This window comes from Thalassophryne amazonica, unplaced genomic scaffold, assembly GCF_902500255.1.
Source record: "Thalassophryne amazonica unplaced genomic scaffold, fThaAma1.1, whole genome shotgun sequence".
NCBI lineage: Eukaryota > Metazoa > Chordata > Actinopteri > Batrachoidiformes > Batrachoididae > Thalassophryne > Thalassophryne amazonica.
This window is the reverse complement of record NW_022986241.1, coordinates 325,001-349,413: the sequence shown is the minus strand read 5'-3', so window position 1 is coordinate 349,413 and position 24,413 is coordinate 325,001. Positions and strand designations below refer to the sequence as shown.

The window sequence follows — 24,413 nt, the reverse complement described above, 5'->3', positions numbered from 1 at the left end:
CAAACCTCCTGGTTTTCATCAAAACTCAAGCAACAATAATTCTGTACCATCTGGAGACATCCTACACTATTTTATAGCAATCCAGGAAATAAAACACAGCAATTATCACAATTTACGAAATTTAAAACAAATGCTGATGTACATTTTCACTTGATCAGTTCCATCAGTGCAATAACTTACTGTCATCATGTCAAACTCACCACTGATACTTTATTTTAGTGAGTGTTGTTCTAACATTTATTGTTAATTTGTTTCTTTGCAGACATACAGCCGTTGTTGGTGATTAAAGAAGAAACTCTCCCTGAACATCAGGAATGGAATCTGAATGTTGACCAGGAGGACATTAAAGAAGAAGAGAAGCTGTGGATAAGTCAGCAGGGAGAGCAGCTTCAGCAGCTGGAGGAGGCAGATCTCACCAAGTTTGGTTTCACTGCCGTCTCTGTGAAGAGTGAAAATAATGATGAAAAACCAGAGTCATCACAGCTTCATCAAAGCCGAAGTGATGAGAGCACAGAGGCTGAGCCTGTAGCCAGCAGCTCATCTGTACACAGAACACTGACAGCAGAAGCTGATGGAGAGGATGATGGAGGACCACAACCAGCCAGCAACTCGGGTCCAAACAGTCATTTACAACCAGATACCAGTGGCAGGAGTTCAGACAGTTCTGGAACTGAGACTGATGACAGTGATGACTGGAAACAGACCAGAGAACTTCAGTCAAGTTTTAACTGTCGAAAAAATGCCAACATTATTCGTTCAGGCAACACTGATGAGAAACAATTTAAAGGCTCTAAATATGAAAAAGCATCTGGTCACATGAACAACTCAGAGCAACAAAAGGGGAGGAAAGCAAGAAGAAAACCATTTAGCTGTTCTGATCAGAGTAAAAGACAAAAACAGAAGGGCACTCTGAACAAACACATTAGAATTCACGCAGGGAAAAATCCATTTGTCTGTTCTGAGTGTGGTAAAAGGTTTGGACTAAGGAGCACCCTGAAAACACACATGATAATTCATACAGGACAAAAAGCATTTGTCTGTTCTGAGTGTGGTCAAAGGTTTGGACAAAAGGGGAAACTGAACAGACACATGATAATTCATACAGGGCAAAAAGCATTTGTCTGTTCTGAGTGCGGTAAAAGATTTGGACAAAAGAGCGACCTGAAAAAACACATGATAATTCATACAAGGCAAAAAGCATTTGTCTGTTCTGAGTGCGGTAAAAGGTTTGGACAAAAGGGCAACCTGAAAACACACATGATAATTCATACAGGGCAAAAAGCATTTGTCTGTTCTGAGTGTGGTCAAAGGTTTGGACAAAAGGGCACCCTGAAAACACACATGATAATTCATACAGGGCAAAAAGCATTTGTCTGTTCTGAGTGTGGTAAAAGGTTTGGAGGAAAGGGCAACCTGAAGACACACATGATAATTCATACAGAGCAAAAAGCATTTGTCTGTTCTGAGTGTGGTAAAAGGTTTGGACAAAAGAGCGACCTGAAAAAACACATGATAATTCATACAGGGCAAAAAGCATTTGTCTGTTCTGAGTGCGGTAAAAGGTTTGGACAAAAGGGCAACCTGAAAACACACATGATAATTCATACAGGGCAAAAAGCATTTGTCTGTTCTGAGTGTGGTCAAAGGTTTGGACAAAAGGGCACCCTGAAAACACACATGATAATTCATACAGGGCAAAAAGCATTTGTCTGTTCTGAGTGTGGTCAAAGGTTTGGAGGAAAGGGCAACCTGAAGACACACATGATAATTCATACAGAGCAAAAAGCATTTGTCTGTTCTGAGTGTGATAAAAGGTTTGGACTAAGGAGCACCCTGAAAACACACATGATAATTCATACAGGGCAAAAAGTATTTGTCTGTTCTGAGTGTGGTCAAAGGTTTGGACGAAAGAGCCACCTGAAAACACACATGATAATTCATACAGGGCAAAAAGCATTTGTCTGTTCTGAGTGTGGTAAAAGGTTTGGAAGAAAGGGCAACCTGAAAACACACATGATAATTCATACAGGGCAAAAAGCATTTGTCTGTTCTGAGTGTGGTAAAAGGTTTGGAGAAAAGGGCAACCTGAAAACACACATGATAATTCATACAGGGCAAAAAGCATTTGTCTGTTCTGAGTGTGGTAAAAGATTTGGAGAAAAGGGCAACCTGAACAGACACATGATAATTCATACAGGGCAAAAAGCATTTGTCTGTTCTGAGTGTGGTAAAAGGTTTGGAGAAAAGGGCACCCTGAAAACACACATGATAATTCATACAGGGCAAAAAGCATTTGTCTGTTCTGAGTGTGGTAAAAGATTTGGAGGAAAGGGCACCCTGAAAACACACATGATAATTCATACAGGGCAAAAAGCATTTGTCTGTTCTGAGTGTGGTAAAAGATTTGGACAAAAGAGCAATCTGAAAACACACATGATAATCCACAATGCCAGATCTGGTTAGGATAACTATAGAGCCTAGGGTGCAACTTTAGACCCCAGGTTTGGGGCCCATTGCATTCTACTAAAAAGACATCAAAGATAAATGAAAAACCAAAAGGCAAAAAGCATTTGTCTGTTCTGAGTGTGGTAAAAGATTTGGACAAAAGAGCAATCTGAAAACACACATGATAATCCATAGAGGGCAAAAAGCATTTGTCTGTTCTGAGTGTGGTAAAAGATCTCGATGAAAGGGCGACCTGAACAAACACATGATAATTCATACCCGGTCACCCAAGTGCACATGAGGTCCAGATGTCTGCGATTAAGGGAATGATCACCATCTTGAAGAGAGCCCTCGGATACAATGCCAGATCTGGTTAGGATAACTATAGAGCCTAGGGTGCAACTTTAGACCCCAGGTTTGGGGCCCATTGCATTCTACTAAAAATACATCAAAGATAAATGAAAAACCAAACACACCATTTAGCTGTTCTGATCAGAGATCAAAGACAGAAACAGAAGGCCACTCTGAACAAACACATGATAATTCATAGCCATGGCTGCAGACAGTTTGTGAGACGATCCCCAAACTCTGAATTCAAGCCACAGTTCACAGTGAAGACAGTGAAGCATGGTGGTGCAAGCATCATGATATGGGCATGTTTCTCCTACTATGGTGTTGGGCCTATATATATCGCATACCAGGTATCATGGATCAGTTTGGATATTTCAAAATACTTGAAGAGGTCATGTTGCCTTATGTTGAAGAGGACATGCCCTTGAAATGGGTGTTTCAACAAGACAATGACCCCAAGCACACTAGTAAACATGCAAAATCTTGGTTCCAAACCAACTAAATGAATGCCTCGCAGATGTGAAATTATGAAAAACTGTGGTTATACAACTAAATACTAGTTTAGTGATTCACAGGATTGCTAAAAAAAAGCAGTTTGAACATAATAGTTTTGAGTTTGTAGCATCAACAGCATACGCTACTATTATTGTGAACACCCCCTTTTCTACTTTGTTTACTAATAGCCCAATTTCATAGCCTTAAGAGTGTGCATATCATGAATGCTTGGTCTTGTTGGATTTGTGAGAATCTACTGAATCTACTGGTACCTTGTTTCCCATGTAACAATAAGAAATATACTCAAAACCTGGATTAATCTTTTTAGTCACATAGCACTACTATTATTCTGAACACTACTGTACAAAGTAAATTATCTCCACAAGATTTGGAGAGAAAAGGAACCACAATTAAGAAAAAGAATACTGTGCCACAATGGAAAAAAAATTACAACAAAAAAATCAGCTGCCTAAGAGCAGAGATCTCCCAAGTGGCCATATTTTTGGGAAGCCAAAGCCACAAAAGGAATCTTAAAGTAAATTGCATTAAAAGAAAATACAATGTTGAAGATAAACAGCTGGGTGGGAGGTTAGATGAACATCAAGCCTTAGTGAAAGATTTTGCAGTACAGATTAAAAATAAAGACAAGAAAATACTTGAACAAGCAAAACAGATAAGCAATTTGCAAAAAAAAAAAAAAAAAAACCCAGGCTCATGTTCAGGAAGTTGGCAAACGACACAGTAGAAGTACAACAACCACCTGAGAGAGAGAAAATTGAAAAATTCTCAAAAAAAAAAAAGTAAAAAAAAAAATAAAAAAAAGACAAACAGAAAACATACAGTTGGATGAAGGGAGCTACATTGCAGACACATTGGGATACTTTCTGTTTTTGGCATGATATCTTTGCATGTGCAGTTAATATCTACGTGTGTGTAATAATATGCCTGAATGCATTTTTTTCTTTTTTTTTTTCTTTTTTTTTTTTTACATGAGAGTTGTTTTGGCACCGATCTGATGCCATATCAGTTTCTCTGAGTGTAATAATGTCTTAATGTTGGAATTGTAAGTTTTTAGTAAAATATAGACTTTTTAGGGTGAAAACTGTAATTCACCCAAATTTTCCTTCAGTTCTTGATGGATTTTGATTGTTTTTGTTTGTTTTTTCTAAACACTGATTTACAATCCTTCCTCTCACAATATTGAACTTTTGAATTGTTTTGGAAATTGTAGAAATTTTTTTTATGGTGAAAATAGTGAAATTCACCAAAACACTTTTTCAGTTTCTGATAGATTTTAATTCTGGTGGTTTTGTTTGTTTCTTCTAAACACTGTTCATAATTCATCCTTGTGGATATATGAAATAATAAATGTTAGTAAAAAATGGATTTCATTAAGGTGAAATTCATGCAAAAGTTTTCATTTTGATTCATATTAGGTTGATTTATTTAAACACTGTTCTCAGTTCTTCACAAAATTATGATTTTTGTTGAAAACAAATATTGTGTGTTTGAAAAACAATAAAATTCACCAAAGTGGTAAATTTGGTTTTGTTTGAAGTTCTGTTCTTCCCTGTTGAATTTTGAATGAAAAACCATGAAATTCACCCACAGTTGTACAAATTCCCAAATTGTATGAGAGAGAAAAATCACCACAAGATGGTATTCAAGGAATTTTAAACAGTCGTTGAATTTTTGGAGGAGAATCTCAACTTCCAGCAAAAATATTTCCAGTAAATTTCTGTCCTCTGATCCAGTCGACACACTGCTGTCAACATTTCAGCTGCTACTTCAGGTTTCATTCAAAAGTCTATTTACTCAATAGTGTAAACACTAAAATGACTCTTACAGAATTTACAGCTGTTGGTAAAGAATTTTATTTGGGGTGTGTCATCATTTTCCTCACCTGCATAGTGCAGGGAAATAATTAGGAGAATAAACCCGGGTGAGCTCTGGTTATTAACTAGAACCGGTTCATGATGTCTGCTGCTGTACCTGTAAGGTCAGAGGTCGATGGTGGAGGTGGAACGAGGAGTGTCTTAAAGGGGAACAACATTTTTCCTGAATCCTGATTCTGACAGCTTCAGTCAGCTGGATGTTGGAGGTAAGAGGGCGGAGCTTATCAAGGCTGGAGGTCAACCAGGACAAAGTGCTGTGAGGAGACGTCACAGCTGAGAGACGTGAGCAGGTGATGGACTGAAAGTCGTGTCCAAAGTAATTGTTTCAAGAATATTTTGTAGATTTTCCTGCAGAGATACTGACTTAAAGGAAACAGTCTGAAAAACAGAGCGACCGCTGTGTCGTCAGTAAAACAACTGAGTCATCATGAGGTCAAGTTGTTTGTCGTCTTTGTGAGACAGTCGGCAGCAAAATCAGGGATGAGATCAAAGTGTGCGCTTAAAGAGTCCAGAGACGCCACTCGAGTGACCTTCAGTCCTCATCTCAGTCTCAGTTCAGACTGATGAAAATCTGATCCGGTTTGAATCAGAGCCAAACTCAGCCACGTGTGAATGTTACTGAACTCCAAAATCAAACACTTTGTGTTCACTCAGAGTCACACAGTCTGAGTTTGACTAATTCAGTCTGACAGCAGCTGGAAAGAAACTTTTAGACTCCAGAAAAACATCTGGATTCACCAGATAAATTCCACTGATCCTAAAACCTGCCTGGATCAGGGATGAAAATTTTCCACGGATCTGTGGATTTCAGAGTTTTTCTGGGTCATTTCTGAGATCAGTGTAAATCTGTAGAGAAAATGTTTGGGTGTTGGTGCAGCGCGGGTCATCAGTGCCAGTTAAATCTTTCCCCATATACATGTGGACCAGAATGGCGCTGCTGAAACTCCAAACTAAAACGCTCAATGTCATTGGTTACTTTTTCTACAACAGTGAACTTTCATCCAATCAGAATCTCTGTAATATCTAAAGTCACTGAAAGAACCCGGATGTGGACATTTTGAGTTTCTGCAAGTTTGTTTTGTTGAGCTGCATCTGCATCATAATATGATCAAAATTACAGAGAGAGAGAAGGAAGACCGCGTTAAAGACATCGATAGTGGTGTAAAAAAAAAAAGTTTAAGTGGACATGAACAGGACAAAAGCAAGACTCATGGAGTTAAATTTGTCTCAATACTTGCAAATGCACAGAGGTTGATTTACAAATATCTCTTGATTTGTACACATGCTTTGTGATCCACAAACACAAAAGCATTTGCAAAACTGAAAATTCTGTTTGTGAAGTGTGATTCAGCATTTGTCGATCACCGATTACACACATTCATCATGTTGCTCACTTACACAGTATTGAAACATTCTCAGAGCAAAACTTCAGTTGAAATCCACAAATATGTAAGTTGCTATTTACATTTCCATCCAATAGATGGCAGTGCTGTTATGCATTTTGACTGGCAGGGGGCGGTGCAGCTAAATACCAACAGGAGAACACAATTTTCAGTTTTGCAAATGCTTTTGTGTTTGTGGATCATAAAACACGTGTACAAATCGAGGAATATTTGTAAATCACCCTCTCGTCTATGAGCCAAGCAGGTTTTCGGTACCACTTAAGGGGAATAAACAAGACTTTGAATCCAGCCTCAGTGTATCATGGCCTACAAAACAATGTATGATAGCCATCCCATGGTAGTAGGTGTTGCCAGGTTGGGGTCAGTGAAGATTTACACAGAGATCAAACTTTAAAAATACTCCAATCATGCTGAAAACTATATCACATTACTTGTCTGATCATATTGATTCCAAAAAGGTACAGTTTGGACTATCTGTGATGGAATGTTTTGGAGTTATGGGGTAAAAACAGCAAAAATGGTGACAAAGGTCAGTTTCAGTTTGTACAGGGGTCAAAAGTTAAAGTTGCTCCAATTTCAGTACAAAATGATGCAAATTATTGCTTTAAATAAAAGGATTAATAAATGGAATAGTTTTGACTGTGTTGAATGTTTGGTCTCGAAGGTAAAGGATTCTATGACATGTGACATATATTGCCCTGTAACATGACAACTACACATGACAGATGGTGCAAACTATTCCTTATTAGAACCCTATTGACCAAAACAATAATTTGCATTTTTTTTTTTTACTGAATTTTAGCAACTTTAACTTTTGACCCCTATACAAACTGAAACTGACCTTTGTCACCATGTTTGCTGTTTTTACCCCATAATTCCAGACCATTCCATCACAGATAGTCCAAACTGTACCTTTTTGGACTTGTTATGATCAGACAAGTAATGTGATATAGTTTTCAGTATGATTGAAGCATTTTTAAAGTTTGACCTCTGTGTAATTCTTCATTGACCCCTGCCTGTTTAGACCTACCACCCTGGGATGGCTATCATGTATTTCTGTGTAGGCCATGATACACTGAGGCTGGAAGTGTTGTTTATTCCCCTTAAATGGTAACGATCTGGTCAAAACTGATGAGTGGCTCATGGACTACTCTGTGTATTTGTTAGTATTAATGAGACAAATTTAACTTCATATTGGAGCAACTTCACCTGTTATCACTGAAGCACTTTGTAAACATCGACATGATGGAGTTTGATGTGGAAGAGATCAATCAATCAATTCAATCAATTTTTTTATATAGCGCCAAATCACAACAAACAGTTGCCCCAAGGCGCTTTATATTGTAAGGCAAGGCCATACAATAATTATGTAAAACCCCAACGGTCAAAACGACCCCCTGTGAGCAAGCACTTGGCTACAGTGGGAAGGAAAAACTCCCTTTTAACAGGAAGAAACCTCCAGCAGAAGCAGGCTCAGGGAGGGGCAGTCTTCTGCTGGGACTGGTTGGGGCTGAGGGAGAGAACCAGGAAAAAGACATGCTGTGGAGGGGAGCAGAGATCGATCACTAATGATTAAATGCAGAGTGGTGCATACAGAGCAAAAAGAGAAAGAAACAGTGCATCATGGGAACCCCCCAGCAGTCTACGTCTATAGCAGCATAACTAAGGGATGGTTCAGGGTCACCTGATCCAGCCCTAACTATAAGCTTTAGCAAAAAGGAAAGTTTTAAGCCTAATCTTAAAAGTAGAGAGGGTGTCTGTCTCCCTGATCTGAATTGGGAGCTGGTTCCACAGGAGAGGAGCCTGAAAGCTGAAGGCTCTGCCTCCCATTCTACTCTTACAAACCCTAGGAACTACAAGTAAGCCTGCAGTCTGAGAGCGAAGCGCTCTATTGGGGTGATATGGTACTATGAGGTCCCTAAGATAAGATGGGACCTGATTATTCAAAACCTTATAAGTAAGAAGAAGAATTTTAAATTCTATTCTAGAATTAACAGGAAGCCAATGAAGAGAGGCCAATATGGGTGAGATATGCTCTCTCCTTCTAGTTCCCTGTCAGTACTCTAGCTGCAGCATTTTGAATTAACTGAAGGCTTTTTAGGGAACTTTTAGGACAACCTGATAATAATAGATCAGAAATATACAGTTGGAATGTTTTGATTCCAGTTGGTGATGAAAGACTTGGGAGTTAACTTTGTGTTATACAACCCCTGGCAAAAATTATGGAATCACCGGCCTCAGAGGATGTTCATTCAGTTGTTTAATTTTGTAGAAAAAAAGCAGATCACAGACATGACACAAAACTAAAGTCATTTCAAATGGCAATTTTCTGGATTTAAGATACACTATAAGACATCAAGAAAAAAAGATTGACAGTCAGTAATGGTTACTTTTTTAGACCAAGCAGAGGAAAAAAATATGGAATCACTCAATTCTGAGGAAAAAATTATGGAATCACCCTGTAAATTTTCATCCCCCAAATTAACACCTGCATCAAATCAGATCTGCTCATTGACATTGATCCTATGTGTCTTTTTGCAAGGAATGTTTTCACAGTTTTTGCTCTATGGCAAGATGCATTATCATCTTGAAAAATGATTTCATCATCCCCAAACATCCTTCCAATTGATGGGATAAGAAAAGTGTCCAAAATATCAACGTAAACTTGTGCATTTATTGATGATGTAATGACAGCCATCTCCCCAGTGCCTTTACCTGACATGCAGCCCCATATCATCAATGACTGTGGAAATGTACATGTTCTCTTCAGGCAGTCATCTTTATAAATCTCATTGGAACGGCACCAAACAAAAGTTCCAGCATCATCACCTTGCCCAATGCAGATTCGAGATTCATCACTGAATATGACTTTCATCCAGTCATCCACAGTCCACGATTGCTTTTCCTTAGCCCATTGTAACCTTGTTTTTTTCTGTTTAGGTGTTAATGATGGCTTTCTTTTAGCTTTTCTGTATGTAAATCCCATTTCCTTTAGGCGGTTTCTTACAGTTCGGTCACAGACGTTGACTCCAGTTTCCTCCCATTCGTTCCACAATTTGTTTTGTTGTACATTTTTCGATTTTTGAGACATATTGCTTTAAGTTTTCTGTCTTGACTGTTTGTATTTCTTCATAAGTCATGTAAATAATGTCCAAGACATAGTCAGTGTCTTGGGAATGTTCATGTATCCATCCCCTGACTTGTCCAAAGAAAACTGTATATAAAAGTGATGGTTTACATGTGCTATACTAAAGGGGGCACTCACTTATTCACGCCATCATTTCGGCTTTTAGATTTTTATTTATTTTAATTCATGATGTAGATATTATTTTTCACTGTGAGTTTAAAGGGTGTGATTTTAGACATTTTAAAATACAAAGCCTGAATTTTTTGTTTTGTTTTTTGATGTCCTTTCAAGGACAGGTTGGATCAAGGAGACAGGAGAGATGGAGTCACAGGGAAGAAGAAGTAATCCCACGACTACGTATAGATCACACAGGTTTAAATCAAACTCTCAACATCATTAGAAAACATGAAACCGGTCAGTGTTTGAGATGCAGCAGAAGAGACGGCTGAGCACGTGTTACTGGAGTGACAAGAACATAACAGACAAAGAAGAATTCTATTAGACAATGACAGAACACCAAGACAGAACAGTTTAACACTCAAGGGATTATTTTCTTTTCTACACCGATACCACCAGCTTGGAGGCGTATTATCATATTTAAAGGGAACAGAGTTATTCAACAGAATATAGTACAGTGTAATTTCCTCCACCTTTTTTCTCCCCCTCCCTTGTCAACCACATTTCCTCATTAATATAACATACATGACTTCACTAATGCTCCACACCCCAACAGTTGGTGGCAGTAATGCACCATGTCGGTTTCCAAAACGCCAAATACTCGATAGAAGAAGAAGAACTTTCCTTTTGGCGGGCGAGGCTAAAGCTAGTTAGCTGGAGATTCTTCTCTGAACAGATCAAACTTCACTCTGTGATCCTCGAATATGTTTTTTGAAGAGCTCCAGAAGCACAAAGGTCGACAGTAAACCGGAAGAAGAAGAAAAGGTGAAGTTCGTGTGAAAAGGTGGAAGAGCTGAGAAGGTTGTTGAAACAGCGGAGAAACAAACAGATCGCAGAGCAGCAAGAAGAAACGAGTTGATTTAAAGAAGAGAAGAAACTAGTCAACGTGCTGGAAGCTGTTTTCAAGCCAGAGCAGGTTTGTCCACTAAACTTTTGTATTCAGGTCTGTTTAAACAATGGAAACGTGGCGCTGCACCAGGTTGTTACATTCTCAGCGTCGTCATGACGATTTTCAAGTTTAGGGTGTTTGGGTCCTGATATTCACGAAATGGGGGGGGGGGGGGAAATGTACCAAAATGGAGCAGATTGAACCAGACTGACTCCAAATAATTACTTTGATTTAATTCTTTAGCTTTTGTTTTTGTGAGATGAGCTCAGTTCGTGTAGTTGGTGCGGGTGCGCCATCTGGCGTTCAAGAGATGAAACTTCAGTCAATAAGTCAGTCTGCTCCATTTCTCTCCGTTTAACCCCCGTTTCGTTATCAGTCCCATTTCGCTTAAAAATAATAAGATAAAAGTAATTGATTGAATCATATTTGGAGTCAGTCTGCTACATTTCATTACTTTTTACCCCCATTTCGTGATTATTAGGCTCCATTTCATTCATTTCGTATTTTAGTATAGTCGGGGTGTTCACTGTGTTTTCTCAGATAATTTTGCTTAAATTCAAAATTTTTCAGCCATGCGGAGTGTTTTTTTTCTTGCCTCCATTGATTTCCTGTGTAAGATCATAAAGCAGCCACCAGTTTAGAAAAAAAAATTCATAGACACAAAAAAGACAATTCACTGACAAAAAAAGAGACTATTCATAGCCAAGGATCATTCACAGACATGTGAAGAATGAGGTGTTTTTTTTTTTTTTTTGGCAATGAATTTTACACTTTGTGTCTATGAATGGCCTTTTTTTCCTGGTCTATGAATGGTCCGTGTCTATGAATCATCTGGTTACTGTGTAGCGCCATCCAGAAGTCATCCAGGAGCCAGTCATCAATTTTGACCTGATTGGTACCACTGAAGGTGACCAAACGACACTTAGAATCCAGCCTCAGTGTACTACGGCTGACACAAAAATGTATGATAACCATCACAGCGTGGTAGCTGTAGCCACCTAAGGGGTCATTGAAGAATTGCACAGAGTTCCAATCATGTTGAAAACTAGAGCTGCAACTATCAATTATTTTAGTAATCGAGTATTCTATCGATTATTCTGGCGATTAATGGAGTAATCGGATAAAAAGTACTTCTGCGTTTTTAAACAACATCAATAGTCCAGGGTTCTCCCTAAGCAATGGCACAATGTCACTGCGCCAAAGTGTTGACATTTTGCTGAAATGGCGATGGGATGTGGCTTTCTGTTTTTTCTCCAACTTGTAAAACTGAACCATTTTTAAGGTTTTTTTTTATATATAAAGGTTGATGGACTGGGTCCCTGCGTGATTTTCTTTTTTTAATCCCTCTTTCTCTGCATTTCAGCTGGATGCAGCCTCGCAGTCAGTTTTTTTTATTATTATTTTATTTAACTTACCATGTTTGTGAAGTGTTGTGTGTTGCCCAAAAAAGCAAAAATTAAAAAGTCAAACACTCAGTGTGACTCTGAGGGAAACACAGAAGAAAGCGTGGACTACTGCTGTTTGTCAATGTAGCCGGGGGACGGAGCTGTGACTCGCCCGGTCTGAGAGCCCCTCACACTGGGCAGAGAGAGACAGCAGCCGGCCACCGGGTCAGTAGTCCCTCCCCACGTAGAGCAGACCATGTGTTTTTTAAAAATACACAAACACACTGCTTCGCTTAAATGCACAGTAAGTCCATTTCAGATGATCAGCGTGGACCATCTTTCTCTTAAAAGGCATTGCAGCGCCACACACAGGCATGGAATATGTACTACAACGTTAAACGAAGCTTTGAGGCACGGAATTTGCCTCGAACATTTTTTGTAATCGAATTATTCGAGTTACTCGACTAATCGTTTCAGCCCTGTTGAAAACTATATCACATTATTTGTCTGATCATAATGATTCCAAAAAGGTATAGTTTGAAACATCTATGACAGAATGTTCTGGGGTTATGGGGTAAAAACAGCAAAAATGGTGACAAAGGCAAAAGAGCGATTTTTGCAGACAAACGGACAAACACAAAGTGAAAAGTTGGACTCACCGGTGTCAAAATGACTGTAAGGAAATAAAACCAGTGGAAATAAAACCAGTGAGAAGAAACGTAGAGGCGACTGTCCAAGAATCAATTGTTCGTTAGCTGGTCTGGTGGCTTTCAGGTTATCATTTGTAGATGTACATACATTACACACGCACACACACGCTTACACACACATATATGCTCCCAAATTGTTATGGATGGGTTGATTTTTGTGTTTGGATCTTGTGTTTTTTTTTGGGGGGGAGTCATGTGATCTACACAGGTGTATATAATCAACATGTGGGTGTATGTAATGAAAGCAGCCACCTCCTTGTTGTGGTTTTTTTTTTTTTTGTCACAGAGAAACCTTTGGCTAGTTGTTTTTCCTCCCATCTTTTTTTCCCCCCCAACCTTGCACACTGCAGCCTGGCGCACGTGCGATGTGCACACCGGTCAGACTCTGTGGGAGTGTCTTTTTTTTTTTTTTTGGACCACATTTAGAAAAAAAAATCCCTCAACTTCAGAGCACGTCCTGCTGCTGCACTCAGCCCACAGAGCCAGGACCAGACAGCAGAAAGAGTGCAGACAGACATCAACGTCTGCAACAGCAGGCTGATAACAGCGATCCCTCACGTGATCACTGATAAAATAATTGTGCGCCTCCAAAAAATTTAAATCCTTCATGGTCGTCATCTCCAAGATTTAATTTCTCACAATATCCCTTCTGATCTTTGGGATAAAGAGTTGACACGTATTTTGAAGTCATCATCCTTTGTGTTTTCTCACCGCATTTGCTTGGAGTCTTGACTTTTCTGCCTACTGATGTGTGTGCGCACATGGGCGGGAAATGCATAAGTAAATAACAACAGCCATCCCTTCTATAGGAGAGCAGCACTCAGGCCACATGTGAGGCTGATGCATGGGCTGACGTCAGTGTCTCGGCCGCCAAATAATCACAGGCTAGGAGAGAGAGGCCGGTATCTGGCCCAATTCAGGGCTGGTTGTCGGGCTACACCCAGGGAGTAATTCAGTGTAGAACCGCCACTGCCAGACGCCCTTCCTGACGCAACCCTACTAGTTTATCTGGGCTTGGGACCAGCACTCACAGTATGTGGCCCTGCTACAGACTGGGATCCTGTCCAGTGTACCCCGCCTTGCACTCTGTGACTGCTGGGATTTTTTTTTTTTTTTTTTTTACTGTGAAAACAGAAATATTTTAAATGAACCATTTTCATAACTTAGAATGTAAATATAAATTGGAAACTTCAAAAATATATGTAAAAATGTAGCACAAACAAAGTTATATACAACAATTCACATTAAAATGCAGGAAATGCTTCAGGCGTTTTCTGTGGTTATTTACATGTAATAATCAATCAATCAATCAATTTTTTTATATAGCGCCAAATCACAACAAACAGTTGCCCCAAGGCGCTTTATATTGTAAGGCAAGGCCATACAATAATTATGTAAAACCCCAACGGTCAAAACGACCCCCTGTGAGCAAGCACTTGGCTACAGTGGGAAGGAAAAACTCCCTTTTAACAGGAAGAAACCTCCAGCAGAACCAGGCTCAGGGAGGGGCAGTCTTCTGCTGGGACTGGTTGGGGCTGAGGGAGAGAACCAGGAAAAAGACATGCTGTGGAGGGGAGCAGAGATCGATCACTAATGATTAAATGCAGAGTGGTGCATACAGAGCAAAAAGAGAAAGAAACAGTGCATCATGGGAACCCCCCAGCAGTCTACGTCTATAGCAGCATAACTAAGGGATGGTTCAGGGTCACCTGATCCAGCCCTAACTATAAGCTTTAGCAAAAAGGAAAGTTTTAAGCCTAATCTTAAAAGTAGAGAGGGTGTCTGTCTCCCTGATCTGAATTGGGAGCTGGTTCCACAGGAGAGGAGCCTGAAAGCTGAAGGCTCTGCCTCCCATTCTACTCTTACAAACCCTAGGAACTACAAGTAAGCCTGCAGTCTGAGAGCGAAGCGCTCTATTGGGGTGATATGGTACTACGAGGTCCCTAAGATAAGATGGGACCTGATTATTCAAAACCTTATAAGTAAGAAGAAGAATTTTAAATTCTATTCTAGAATTAACAGGAAGCCAATGAAGAGAGGCCAATATGGGTGAGATATGCTCTCTCCTTCTAGTCCCCGTCAGTACTCTAGCTGCAGCATTTTGAATTAACTGAAGGCTTTTCAGGGAACTTTTAGGACAACCTGATAATAATGAATTACAATAGTCCAGCCTAGAGGAAATAAATGCATGAATTAGTTTTTCAGCATCACTCTGAGACAAGACCTTTCTGATTTTAGAGATATTGCGTAAATGCAAAAAAGCAGTCCTACATATTTGTTTAATATGCGCTTTGAATGACATATGCTGATCAAAAATGACTCCAAGATTTCTCACAGTATTACTAGAGGTCAGGGTAATGCCATCCAGAGTAAGGATCTGGTTAGACACCATGTTTCTAAGATTTGTGGGGCCAAGTACAATAACTTCAGTTTTATCTGAGTTTAAAAGCAGGAAATTAGAGGTCATCCACACAAATTATATTTGTGCCATTCCTGTTCAATGCAAACCAGAAGCTCCAAAATTTGTACAGATATTCTTCCTCAATATATGTGTATTTTTCCCTAATTCCTTGTTTTTGTAGCACTTTTGTTATATATCATTCGCTTGTGAGCAGGTCCACCCCTCTTTTTTTATTGCAATAAATGTCTGAACGATTTGGATCTTTGCTGCATCAATTTTTTTCCAGAAACTGAGAGACCTCCAGGTGGACACCGTTCGAAAAATTAATATGGCTTTCAGGGACAATTTTATGGGGATGTTACTGCCCCTTTAAGGACAGCCCACAACTGCTGAGAGCGCATGATGTCCACGTCTTTTCACAATTTCAGTGCAGCGTTACTTTGAACCTTGAACACTGCAATAGTCAGTTGTGGAAGATGAGGACGTGAAATAAAATTTGAGAAATGTAAAACAAATCCTGATGTACATTTCCACTTAATCAGTTCCGTCAGAGCAGACCTTACTGTTATCAGGTCAAACTCACCATTGATACTTTATTTTAGTGAGTATTGTTGTGACATTTATTGTTAATTTGTTTCTTTGCAGACATGCAGCCGTTGTTGGTGATTAAAGAAGAAACTCTCCCTGAACACCAGGAATGGAATCTGAGTGTTGACCAGGAGGACATTAAAGAAGAAGAGAAGCTGTGGATAAGTCAGCAGCTGAGAGCAGCTGGAGGAGGCAGATCTCACCAAGTTTGGTTTCACTTTCGTCCCTGTTAAGAGTGAAAATGATGATGAAAAACCAGAGTCATCACAGCTTCATCAAAACCAAAGTGATGAGAGCACAGAGGCTGAGCCTGTAGCCAGCAGCTCATCTGGACACAGAACACTGACAGCAGAAGCTGATGGAGAGGACGATGGAGGACCACAACCAGCCAGCAACTCAGGTCCAAACAGTCATTTACAACCAGATACCAGTGGCAGGAGTTCAGACAGTTCTGGAACTGAGACTGATGACAGTGATGACTGGAAACAGAGCAGAGAACTTCAGTCAAGTTTTAACTGTCCGAAAAATACCAATATTGTTCGTTCAGGCAACACTGATGACAAACAATTTAAAGGCTCTAAATATGGAACAGCTTCTGGTCACATGAACAACTCAGAGCAACAAAAGGGGAGGCAAGCAAGAAGAAAACCATTTAGCTGTTCTGATCAGAGTAAAAGACAGAAAGAGAAGGGCACTCTGAACAGACACATGATAATTCATACAGGACAAAAACCCTTTGTCTGTTCTGAGTGTGGTCAAAGATTTGGACTAAAGGGTACCCTGAAAACACACATGATAATTCATACAGGACAAAAAGCATTTGTCTGTTCTGAGTGTGGTAAAAGATTTGGACTAAAAAGCTCCCTGAACAGACACATGATAATTCATATAGAACAAAAAGCATTTGTCTGTTTTGAGTGTGGTCAAAGATTTAGAGAAAAGGGCCACCTGAAAACACACATGATAATTCATACAGGACAAAAACCATTTGTTTGTTCTGAGTGTGGTAAAAGATTTGGGCTAAAGAGCCGCCTGAATGAACACTTGATAATTCATACAGGGCAAAAACTATTTATCTGTTCTGAGTGTGGTAAAAGATTTCGACACAAGGGCATCCTGAACACACACATGAGAATTCATACAAGGCAAAACCCATTTGTCTGTTCCGAGTGTGGTAAAAGATTTGGACTAAAAAGCTCCCTGAACAGACACATGATAATTCATACAGGGCAAAAAGCATTTGTCTGTTCTGAGTGCAGAAAAGCATTTGGACAAAAGTGCAACTTGAAAACACACATGATAATTCATACAGGACAAAAAGCATTTGTCTGTTCTGTGTGCAGTAAAGCATTTGGACACAAGGGCACCCTGAAAACACACATGATAATTCATACAGGGCAAAAATCATTTATCTGTTCTGAGTGTGGTAAAAGGTTTGGAGAAAAGGGCACCCTGAACAGACACATGGTAATTCATACAGGACAATCATCTGGAACAAGCAAGAGAAAACAACCAAAATCATCGATGTGACAGTCCCCAGTACTCTGGCCTGAATCGAGCAGAAAGGCGAAAGCTCACGAAAAAAAACCAAGGCCTGAAAAATGACCTACAAACATCATGGTCATTGAAAGACATCAATATCATCCAAGTTGTGGTGGGGGCAATAGGCCTGATGAAGAAGAACCTGAAGAAATACCTGAGGCAATCCCCAGTCACCCAAGCGCCCATGAGGTGCAGTTGTCTACAATTAAGGGAACGATCACCATCTTGAAGTGAGCCCTCTGATACAATGCCAGCTATGGTTAGGGTAACTATAGAGCCTAGGGTGCAACTTTAGACCCCAGGTCTGGGGCCCACTGCATTCTGTTAAAAATAAATCAAAGATAAATGAAAAAACAAAGGCAAAAACTATTTGTCTGATCTGAGTGTGGTAAAAGATTTGGACGAGAGAACTACCTGAACACACACATAAGAATTTATGCCAGTACTATTTACGGTGCAACTATAGACCCCGGGTCTCAGGCTTATTGCACTCTCTTCAAAGGAAATTCAACAAATGAAAAAAGACATTTCCTGTTGGAATTCTCATGAATTTAGACATACTGCCACAATAATATCTGTAAATATCTACACTGGAAAGTATGCAAGGAACTGGAGGTGAAAGTAAAAGAAAACACCTGGGAGTATGAGCCAGCACCAGTCTCATCCCACAGAAAAGTAGCTGTCTGAAATGACAAAGAGATCGCAGCAGAAGACAAATCAAAGGAGGTGCAATAAAACCTGCAGGGCTGTGAAAACTCAGCGGATCCACAAAATTTCATGGATTTCATCATGGGGAGGAGTCAGGGGGTGTTATTGTTTACATCTAATTGTGATGGTCACTGAGTTTTTAAAATGTCTATTGAAGTGTTCTCTTTTTTTATGACATCGTGCAAGTTTTATAAGTCTGCGGTGGTCCGCGGACACTGATGTGTGTGTTACAGATACAAATCAGTGAGTGTCCTTGGATCCGCAGTTTCGAGGAGAAAAAAGCATGGCTGTTACGACAGTCATAAAGTGGGACTGGTTTGTTGTTGTGGTGATGCTGTGTGGCTCTTGCGTGATGCTTAACCCAAAACATAGCATGTAGACATCGCAAATCTTTAGAGCTCTAAAGTTTAAAAAAAAAACTTGTGCAGCACGTCTGTGTCATGGACTGATGTCGGACAGAGAGAAGATGGCGAGAAAGACAGTTTGAAAAAGTCTGATAAGGACAAGAATCTGTGGAATTGTCGCTGGCTTCATCAACAGACCTGAAAGAAACTGGAAAAGTGAACTGTGCCATCAGGAACACAGTAAGAATTTTCCTCTTTCTGGAAAATAAACATTGTGCTGTTCAAACAGGATTTTAGACAAGATTATGTGATTTTGTTTTTTTGTCCCCGATTAATGTAGACTTTTTTCATTGGAAAAAAGACTGTGGCTTTGAATGGATTCACAGTCATTTACACAAGAATACAGTAGTGTTCAGAATAATGGTAGTGCTATGTGACTAAAAAGATTAATCCAGGTTTTGAGTATATTTCTTATTGTTACATGGGAAACAAGGGACCAGTAGATTCTCACAAATCCAACAAGACCAAGCATTCATGATATGCACACTCTTAAGGCTATGAAATTGGGCTATTAGTGATAAAAAAAAAAGTAGAAAAGGGGGTGTTCACAATAATAGTAGCATCTGCTGTTGATGCTACAAACTCAAAAGTATTATGTTTAAACTGCTTTTTTAGCAATCCTGTGAATCACTAAACTAGTATTTAGTTGTATAACCACAGTTTTGCATGATTTCTTCACATCTGTGAGGCATTAATTGTGTTGGTTTGGAACCAAGATTTTGCTCATTTACTAGCATGCTTAGGGTCATTGTCTTGTTGAAACACCCATTTCAAGGGCATGTCCTCTTCAGCATAAGGCAACATGACCTCTTCAAGTATTTTGACATATCCAAACTGATCCATGATACCTGGTATGTTATATATAGGCCCAACACCATAATAGGAGAAACATGCCCATATCATGATGCTTGCACCACCCTGCTTCACTGTCTTCATTGTGAGCTGTGGCTTGAATTCAGAGTTTGGGGGTCGTCTCACAAACTGTCTGCGGCCCTTGGACCCAAAAAGAACAATTTTACTCGCATCAGTCCACAAAATATTCCTCCATTTCTCTTTAGGACAGTTGATGTGTTCTTTGGCAAATTGTAACCTCTTCTGCACGTCTTTTATTTAACAGAGGGACTTTGCGGGGGATTCTTGCAAATAAATTAGCTTCACACAGGCGTCTTCTAACTGACACAGCACTTACAGGTAACTCCAGACTGTCTTTGATCATCCTAGAGTTGATCAATGGGTGAGCCTTTGACATTGTGGTTATTCTTCTATCCATTTTGATGGTTGTTTTCCATTTTCTTCCACGCATCTCTGGTTTTTTTGTCCATTTTAAAGCATTGGACATCATTGTAGATGAACAGCCTATAATTTTTACACCTGTGTATAAGTTTTCCCCTCTCCAATCAACTTTTTATTCAAACTATGCTGTTCTTCTGAACAATGTCTTGAACGTTCCATTTTCCTCAGGCTTTCAAACAGAAAAGCATGTTCAACAGGTGCTGGCTTCATCCTTAAAGTGGATATGACACTTAAAGACAACATAGTCTTATTACATATAACAAAGGTTACATAATTCAGTCAACCTAAACGTTTTAGGAAAGTGTAGATGGTTCTCCCGTTATATATAACATTTGAATGTCCCACCACTGAAAAATGTGCACGCCCCGTGATCCACTTCCCGCTGAGCACCAAGCCTAAAATACGTCACTACGTGTAGACCGTATCGGCTTGCGCGCCTGGCGGCCGTTGTTTACACTTTGTTTAGTGGCAGAAACTTTGATTGAACACAGCTCTCAGGGACTTGTTTGTCCATATGCCTGACCAGTGTGTCACAGCATATTGCACAAACACAAGGACGAAAAGTTTTAGCCTTTTCAAACTCAATGACTGAATGCCACACTACTGTTATTGTGAACACCCCCTTTTCTACTTTTATTTTTTATTTTTTTTTACTAATAGCCCAATTTCATAGCCTTAAGAGTGTCCATATCATGAATGCTTGGTCTTGTTGGATTTGTGAGAATCTACTGAATCTACTGGTACCTTGTTTCCCATGTAACAATAAGAAATATACTCAAAACCTGGATTAATCTTTTAGTCACAGAGTCGCCTGAGACCCCGGCTCCTGGGGTCCTATGCCCCACAGACCCCCCTACAAATTTTCCTGGGATTTCACTATTTTCATTTCACAGCCCTGAACCTCATATTGTCATCTGGAAAGAGCAAGAGAAAACAGTTTTTGGGTGTCTGGATGGATTGTAAATTGACCTTTGGAGATCATGTCCAGTCAGTTGTCACAAAATGTAAAAAGGCAGCAAATACAATGAGGTGTTTGACAGGAAGTAGCTGGGGAGCAAGCATGAAGTCTCTGAAGCAAATCTATACTGCCATCAAACATCTGCCTTAGATGATGCATGTGTTGTATACAGCTCAGCTGCAAACTCTTATCTTCAAAAGGTTGATGTGATACAAGCTCAGGCCCTCCGTGTACTACGTATAAATGGAAATGGTACTGTGGTCAGTGAATACTTTGTACATGTATTTCTTAACAATGAGCCTTTTTGAAGCAGAATGTGCAAACAAGACAACATAAAACTATAGTGTTGCCCTAAAATCTTATCCAAATCCAATTTATCTAACAGCGCGGGGGTCTGTCATGGCACCGTGCAGCTCCCCTATGAACAGTGAGATCATCTGAAGTCCTTTCTATTTGAGTCAGATTTCCAGACTTTGTGTATCTGTTCATTTATAGTCATTTTAAAATAATACACCACATACTTCAGGTATCTGGGTTTGTTGGACTCTCTGGAGTCCAGGGTATAATTGGGCGTTTTTGACTACTTTTGGTTTTACCTTCATAATTTACCTTAAAATAACAGTTTACTTTGCCTTGTTTGATGTGTTTTTTTTTCCAGCACAACCTTCACCTGTGTGACTTTACAGTTTTTCCTTTCATTCTGACATACTGCACTAAAAGACTAAACTCAATTTCACACAAAAAACTAAAATCCCCATGGGAAAAAAGTTAAGTTTTTTTTTTACTGTTAAAATCACAAATGTGTAACAAATCATTTTTATAACTTGGAATGCAAATATAAATTGTAAATTTCAAAAATGTATGTAGAAATTTGCATATAAACAGTTATATAAAACTATTTGCATTAAATGGAGGAAATTCTTCAAGTGTTTTTTGTACAGCTTTTTACAAAACCATCAGATGCCACACAAATTATACAACCCCTGGCAATAATTATGGAATCACCGGCCTCGGAGGATGTTCATTCAGTTGTTTAATTTTGTAGAAAAAAAGCAGATCACAGACATGACGCAAAACTAAAGTCATTTCAAATGGCAACTTTCTGGCTGTAAGAAATCAGGAAAAATAATTGTGGCAGTCAGTAACGGTTACTTTTTTAGACCAAGCAGGTAAAAAAAATTAAAAATGGACTCACTCAATTCTGAGGAAAAAATTATGGAATCACCCTGTAAATTTTCATCCCCAAAACTAACACCTGCATCAAATCAGATCTGCTCGTTAGTCTGCATCTAAAAAGGAGTGATTACACCTTGGAGAGCTGTTGCACCAAGTGGACTGATATGAATCATGGCTCCAACACGAGAGATGTCAATTGAAACAAAGGAGAGGATTATCAAACTCTTAAAAGAGGGTAAATCATCACACAATGTTGCAAAAGATGTTGGCTGTTCACAGTCAGCTGTGTCTAAACTCTGGACCAAATACAAACATGGGAAGGTTGTTAAAGGCAAACATACTGGTAGACCAAGGAAGACATCAAAGCGTCAAGACAGAAAACTTAAAGCAATATGTCTCAAAAATCGAAAATGCACAACAAAACAAATGAACGAATGGGAGGAAACTGGAGTCAACGTCTGTGACCGAACTGTAAGATACCACCTAAAGGAAATGGGATTTACATACACAAAAGCTAAATGAAAGCCATCATTAACATTTAAATGCATTGGGCAAGGTGATGATGCTGGAACTTTTGTTTGGTGCTGTTCCAATGAGATTTATAAAGGGTGATTCTTTAACTACGGGCACTATTGGCCTTGTAAATGTAATTTCCACCACACCATTGCCTTACAATATAAAGCGCCTTGGGGCAACTGTTTGTTGTGATTTGGCGCTATATACATGTGCTCTGATGTCACTGTTTATATCCATAGAAACTACCCAAACAATCTTTCATACAAACTGTTTAAAGGGACATTACAGTGTTGTGGTGGAAATTACAGCAATAGTGTGGGACAACTACATTTTGTTTAAAAAAAAATCACAACAGTTGTATGACATTGAATACCCCAATTATGCTTTGATTATTTTACTGATATTTTATTCAGAGATTTTTTTAAACATTAGAAAAAACATTTCTTTACTATTCATTTTTATCATTGAAGATCAAACGTCTGGGTGTGGGACAAGCACAAAACGGCAATATTTGCATATAATGATGCTGAAAAAAGGTGAAAAAGTCATCATAGACTACTAGAACAAATTTCTTAACACACTTTCATTGTAAAGATAACTATTAATTTGTGAAATTTCCCCTTTGTTCTGTTTTTCATACAATATGATCAAAGGACATAAGTGCCGTAGTCTAAGAATCACCCAAAGATGACTGCCTGAAGAGAACATGTAAATTTCCACAGTCATTGATGATATGGGGCTGCATGTCAGGTAAAGGCACTGGGGAGATGGCTGTCATTACATCATCAATAAATGCACAGGTTTACGTTGATATTTTGGACACTTTTCTTATCCCATCAATTGAAAGGCTGTTTGGGGATGATGAAATCATTTTTCAAGATGATAATGCATCTTGCCATAGAGCAAAAACTGTGAAAACATTCCTTGCAAAAAGACACATAGGGTCAATGTCATGGCCTGCAAATAGTCCGGATCTTAATCCAATTGAAAATCTTTGGTGGAAGTTGAAGAAAATGGTCCATGACAAGGCTCCAACCTGCAAAGCTGATCTGGCAACAGCAATCAGAGAAAGTTGGAGCCAGATTGATGAAGAGTACTGTTTGTCACTCATGAAGTCCATGCCTCAGAGACTGCAAGCTGTTATAAAAGCCAGAGGTGGTGCAACAAAATACTAGTGATGTGTTGGAGCGTTCTTTTTTTTTTTTCATGATTCCATAATTTTTTACTTAGAATTGAGTGATTCCATATTTTTTTCCTCTGCTTGGTCTAAAAAAGTAACCGTTACTGACTGCCACAATTTTTTTTTCCTGATTTCTTATAGTGTTTCTTAAAGCCAGAAAGTTGCCATTTGAAATGACTTTAGTTTTGTGTCATGTCTGTGATCTGCTTTTTTTCTACAAAACTAAACAACTGAATGAACATCCTCCGAGGCCGGTGATTCCATAATTATTGCCAGGGGTTGTATTTGTACCACTCAGAAAAAACGATTCCAGTCCAACAAAAGGTCCTGTGTTGAACATAACAGACCTGACACTTCCTCCTGTTGTCCACCAGAGGCAGCATTGGGCCTTTGGAGGTTTTTGTTTCTCTTCTCTGATTGACATCTGCACCCATGTGGGGTCGATGGTGTTTATTGTTGTCATATGTTTCCACCAATGAAAAATACTTTTTTTTTTTTTTTCTTGCACCAGCCAGAGGTGTCAAAAGAGGCAGACAGACGTTCACACGTGCATGAACGCAGTGCACATCTGCCTCCAAATATGTGTATTTGTGACGATTGTATTTATCATTTGATGAAAAAACACAGTCAGTTGTTGGGAAAGTCGTGGTTTTGTTTCAGGTTGTAATTGCTTCGAGCAGAGAGGAGTGAGAAAACCTCACGTTCGCGTGCACATGCGTGCTGGCCTAAGCGATCGCATGGAGCAGCACTGCACACATGAACATAAAAAT

At 39.3% G+C, this 24,413-nt stretch overlaps 3 long non-coding RNA genes across 3 annotated transcripts in view; 2 read left to right on the top strand and 1 right to left on the bottom strand.

Annotated features, from left to right (window-relative positions):
• The window catches only part of LOC117505751, a 362,202-nt gene that overhangs the window by 49,994 nt on the left and 287,795 nt on the right, over nt 1–24,413 (top strand). The gene's annotated exons all lie outside the window — the stretch shown is intronic.
• Nucleotides 976–17,212, top strand: LOC117505750. Its single transcript, XR_004559247.1, has 2 exons — nt 976–1,058; nt 16,964–17,212. It is a non-coding gene; the product is annotated as an uncharacterized LOC117505750 (long non-coding RNA).
• Nucleotides 15,346–24,239, bottom strand: LOC117505748. Its single transcript, XR_004559244.1, has 3 exons — nt 23,938–24,239; nt 22,225–22,230; nt 15,346–15,370 (listed from the first exon to the last, which is right to left on the bottom strand). It is a non-coding gene; the product is annotated as an uncharacterized LOC117505748 (long non-coding RNA).